We start from the raw sequence: 6,000 nt of genomic DNA, 5'->3' as shown, positions 1-6,000 counted from the left end.
CAGTTTAGCATGTAAATAACTGTAATTTGACTTCTTAATGACAGCTTTATTATTTTGTCAGCTTTTTTTTTTGTAAAAGTGTATAATTACCATAATTGCTTTTTAGCACTGAAGCAACACAAAGACCATCTTGATCCACGCTGGCAGATTAACCATTACAGGAATATAAGACATGACAGTGGTTATTACCAACACTGTTAATTTAGGGCGGCTAATCATTGGCTAATAAATTAGTTTATTATGGTTGGAATAAGATGAGATAACCTTTGTTAGTCCCACGCGTGGGAAATTAGTTTTGTTACAGCAGTGGAGAGTGCAAAGTTGCAGAGAAAAACACTGGAATAAGATATCAATAAGATACTGTACACAATAGAATAAAATAAAATACTGTATACAATCAAATAAAATGGAATACAAATGCTATATACAATATGAGTATAATACAATGGTGCCAGGAAAGAGTATTGCACTTAGTCTTATTGCACATGTGTGGATGTGTTTGATCAGTTGGAGGCTTTGTTGTGGAGTCTGACAGCAGTGGGGAGGAAAGACCTGCGAAATCTCTCCGTCCCACACCGTGGGTGCTGCAGCCACTGGAGGAGCTGCTCAGTGCTGTCACAGTCTGCTGCATGGGGTGGGAGATGTTGTCCAACAGGGATGACAGCTTAGCCGCCATTCTCCTGTAACTCACCACCTCCACTGGGTCCAGAGGGCATCCTAGAACAGAGCTGGGCCTGCAGATCAGCCTGTTCAGTCTCTTCCTGTCCCCAGCAGAGATGCTGCCGCCCCAGCAGCACCAGCATAGGACTCACATATCACCCATGCATGAAGCCTACGCTCTCAAGCGTGCAGCAGGGTTACGGTTTGAGTGTTTGAGTCTGAACTAACGATATGAGTGACTCCTTGTTCTGAGGTTACTCTATTTAAACTTATCAGAGTGATGAATGATGCTAATCTACAAAATAAAAATGCCTTCAGTATGCGTGGCCACATGTCGCACATTCTTACTAACATATTATGATTAAAACTAATTTCCTCCATGTTCATATGCAGGTTCTGCCATCCTAAACTTGGCCAGATGTGCTGGCTGACAACAGGACTGCTGGAAAATGTCAGAGGTGTCGTAGGCGCTTTACTGTCACCGCTGTCAGGTCGGCTTTTCCACGATTTCCCTGAAATGCGATGGAAAGACTCTGTCATGACCGAATGGAAAAAAGTGCTGAGACCCTTTTCTGATGGTTGGTTGGTTGGTGGGTTGGACATCGCTGCATCGCTTCAGAAATCCCTCATGTGCTCCAAAAACTGGTCCTAATTGTCTGATATAAATTTCACCCTTCATCTCAAAATGAAACAGAGTTGTCGCAGACAATGGCTAATGAGGAAAAAGTGAAAGTGTGCGTTTAAAGCCTGCAGCACGTGCCCCGTGTCGCAAATCTGTCATCTTAAGAGCCTCTTTGCAACACGTACGTGAGGAGGTGGAAACACAGCTCGGGTCGCAGAACGTGGCTGAAATGATGAGAGTGTAAAAAAATCCCAGGCCCTGGCTTTCTCATACGAGCTCGCGCTGAACACACTGTCCAGGCAGCACCTTCTAGATCTCTGGGAAGATTATTTAAGAAGATGAGAGCGCTGTTTGACGTCAGGCTTCCTGTGAAGTAGAGATAGTGTCCTTAGTAACGCCTGAAAACAATGCATCACAAATGTAACTCTGACAGCAGCCGGGAGTCTCATCCCAGCATTGTTACAGGAATAACACATACTTGGAAATGACTTTGAATAGCTCGGCTGTGAATCATCAACACACACACACACCAAGTGTAACCTCTGCTGCTGATCTTTCTAATACACTCCAGCCTACTGACATAATCTCCTCTGGATTTGGTGGAAGAATCATGTGATGCAACTTAATAAAAGTCTGATTTCATGATTAACTCATTTGATCAACAAAACAACAGAATGTCACAAATACCAAACGCAGTACATCTGTCTCATTGACCCTTTTCCCAAAACTTGAACACATTTTTCTTCAGAAACAACCGTGGCAGCATTTTCTCATACAGCGCCCTGTTTACCAGCTGTCAGTTGTATCTGGGCACATTATGTGAATACTGAGCTGCAGGTAAACGGAGTCCATTTTTAAGTGCCTACCACTTTAGTTTGCTAGCTAGCTTAAACTGCATCATAAGTGTTGCTCAGACTATCAGAGAGTGTGAAACTCGAGAGGGCAACATGATGCAAAATGAGCAGATGTGTGAGTGAAAGGTTTTAAATGTGAACACATTCATGGTCGATATGTTTGTGCTCCTGGTTTAGTCTGACACCCTGTGCCTATAATGTTAAAGGCAAACATGCTGTTACAAATAACAACAGCCTCAGTCATACACACTTATCGAAATCAGCCGCACAGCGGTGTGCTGATTGTAGCTGTTCCCGTACAGCAAGCAGGCCTTGGGTTTAAATCCACCCTCTGAGTCTGCATGTTTCTCTGGACACTGGGGCTTCTGTGGGCTTACGGTTATAATAGTTATGATAATGGGTGTGAACGGACTTCTATCCTATTTGTCTATCCCCAACCAATCACAGCAGATGGCCCCGCCCCTCCCTCAGCCTGGTTTTGCCGGAGGTTTCTTCCTGTTAAAAGGGAGTTTTTCCTTCCCACTGTCACCAAAGAGCTGCTCATAGGGGGTCATATGATTGTTGGCTTTTTCTCTGTATGTGTTATTGTAGGATCTACTTACAGTGAAAAGTGCCTTGAGGTGACTGTTGTTGTGATTTTGCGCTGAACTGAATTGGTCATGTGTCTCTTGAGGTAAACTTTCTTTACCTCACAGCAAAGCACGGTATGTGTCCAATAGTTCAATGAAATTCCTCCAAAAGCCACCAAAACTACAAACACAGCAGCTCAAACTCTGAGGCAGACACAGCTTCTATTTGCAGGTCTAGTAACGTGTTAATGCTTTGTTAAAGTGGCCAGAGTTGCCACTTAGTTAGAACTCGATTAACACAATACAATAAAGTCAGATATAAAATCTCCCTGTAGCCATCCAGGCGCTCGGTATGCTGAATTGAAAAAAATGATCATTTTCTGTCGTGCCAGCTCTCAGCATAACAATTCAATATATGTCGGGGAAAGCTCACCGAAGCCTCAGCTGGTCCATCGAGCCTTCGGTCCCTGCTACAAGGTTTTACGTCTCTTGCGTGGTGTATTCTCGTGACCGACTGAGCCACTAAAGGATCTGAGATAACAGCCGTGACAGACAGCTTGTCCCTCGGCCACATCTCATCTGACCTACCGCAGAATGATGCAAAGTAGAAAATAACTTTACAGCTTGTAGTGGCTGCAAACCTTCAGGATGAGGTAATAGCATTACTTATAATGACTGCAAATTTGTACTTTATATTTATCAGTGCAGCGTAATGGGGATATTTTCTCCTGAAACAGAAAGTTTTGAGAGCTGCAAATCTTAACACCTAGCCAAGCCAGCACCGAGTCCCTGGTGTCCAGATCAGAAACCCTCAGCAGAAATGCTACACAGCAGGAATGTGGGACTTATTGCCACTTAGAGACCATCCCAGCTGGTGAAACGGCAATCCAAATTGAGTGGTGCACTGTTGCACTGTTTGTGCTGAAAACAGCCTCTCTGTTCACAACAAGAGGCTGGAATTTGACATGTTCATATGTTTCCACATGAGCAGACAGCTTGAAAGGGCACCAAGCTGAACACTGAAACTTTTATACCCCTCCATTGCCTACAGCCTTTCCTCTGCAGCTTATGTAATTTTATGTTATTTGCTACCTACTCACTCCCTTTGGAAAATTGTCTCCCCTCACTGGGTCTAACAAGATCCAAAACTGGATGAACACTTTCATTTCCTTAAGATTTGATTTTTATTTTAAGCCCTTAATTTAATTTTGTATCTGGAGCCACGACTCATGACAGACCAACAAAAACAAAGGGTCAGCGCTTTCTCCCAGTTACAGAATTAGCCCTTCAAATGCTGAGCATCTCCAAATCAATTATGTTGTAGGAGAGAACGCCGAAATAATGCATTTCATTGCTTCTTCTTCTACATAGCAAGCATGTGACTGAGAACATGAGATTTATGCTCACATGTGTAGACACATGCCAGCTATCCCCCGTAGTGAAAACATCTGATTCATTTTCTCCAAAATTCACTGTTACGGTTGAGTGTTTGTAGTAGCCAAAGTCAAATAAAAGTTGCACATGTGTATGCCTGTCTCCTTTCACGTGGGTTTTCTTCATCCAGCCTATCTATTTATCAAACACATCTGATGTACGCTCAGCCTTGATAACTGCACTGCTGTTTATTGCATTCACGCATTTTTTCCATGACAAAGAGTTTTAATCTCTCCTATGGCTTAAACTTACTCGACTCCTCGGTGCATTCAGGAACATCAGTAAGCGAGAATGAGAGATCAAATTAGATTGAAAATGTGACCTCAATCTTTCCACATTTTTCCACTTGAGACAAATCTGTGGAGTAACCAGATGATTAAATGGGTAACAAACAAACTAATTCATCATTTGTCAGACACAAATATGTCCACGCCAGGGCTGACACCACCATATGACCTAAGCTGACTGCGGGTGTTTTCTGAATGCATGAACTGCAGGCTAATAGCTAGCTGTTTGGCTAGCTATTAGCCTGCAGTTGCAAATTTGAAAAGAGCTCAAAATGCATAAAGAAATTTAACAAGAACTCATGTGGCTCATGATCCACCACTATTCACAACTTAGTGAATGAAAAACAAACAAAGTTTTCTGATCAGTAGCTTTATTACACAAACTAATGGAATTAAAATTAAAGTACAGCGGTCCCTTGTTTATCGCAGGAGTTACTTTCTAAAAATGACCCGCAACAGGTGAAATCCGCCAACTTTATTTTTTACAATTATTTTAGATGTTTTAAGGCCGTAAACCCTTCACCACACACTTTATACACTTTTCTCAGACTTTTTTCTCTTGTTTAAACACTCTAAAGTTCAAACCTTCGTAGAAAAATAAGTCCAGTATTATAGAATGAAACCAAAGGCAACTGCAGGAGCCTTTGACAGTGCAAAATGTTTCATCGGCATTGTCGTGTTTGTTGGGGAGAAAACTTACAAACATACAGTCCAGCACTTCAGAGTCACGCTGACATTACGCCCACATTACACCGGTTTTAGAATCGCTGCACTGGCTCCCCGTGTGTTTCAGGATCGATTTTAAATCCATTATTATTATACCTAGACTACCCAACCATACAAAATCTATGTCTGACATACATGTAGATGCAGTTCTACATAAATATGTAAACAAAGGTGAACCGCGTCATAGCGAGGGAGCGCTGTAGCCTGAAGGATGATCTGATATCGTCGTGTTGATCCTGGAACAACATAGTAAAAGTTGTTCCAGGTTCAACATTGCAAGTGACCAATCACATTGTTGTCACGTTATTCTTTTGCGCACCAAGCCATTCGTGCATTTATGAAATTCCAATGTTGCAAGGACAATATCAGTTCTGCTTAGCGTTTATTAAACGGTCAGGGTCAGGGTCCGTTGATCGGCGGACAGAGGCGGTTTCTCGCAGCTTAAGTACAGTTTTTTGTTTTACGGCGGTTTTTCCCGAAGTCGCAAAAGTATGACGTCACCACATTCTGATTGGTCACTTGCAATGTTGATCCTGGAACAACATTTAGTATGTTGATCTGGGAACAACACCAACACGAGGATATCAGATCGTGCGTACTCTGAAACACATTCATGTTTCCCAACAACCAAACAAACAGGAATGTTGTGAAGGAATTCTCTAAGAATGAATGTCTGTACCTGTGTTGGTAAAGACTATGGGAATTCCACAGGTGGTGCACATAGGCCAAGTACACACAGAACAGACTGGCTCCCTTCAGCCTTACTTTCAGACACCTCTTTTATAAAGAGTTTTAGCACTAATGGAGTTCACTGCTGTGATACTGAGCAGTAGGTCATAAAATGACTC

Source organism: Rhamphochromis sp. 'chilingali', assembly GCF_963969265.1.
Source record: "Rhamphochromis sp. 'chilingali' genome assembly, chromosome: 8".
In the NCBI taxonomy this organism is placed as follows: domain Eukaryota; kingdom Metazoa; phylum Chordata; class Actinopteri; order Cichliformes; family Cichlidae; genus Rhamphochromis; species Rhamphochromis sp. 'chilingali'.
This window is presented reverse-complemented; position numbering follows the sequence as displayed.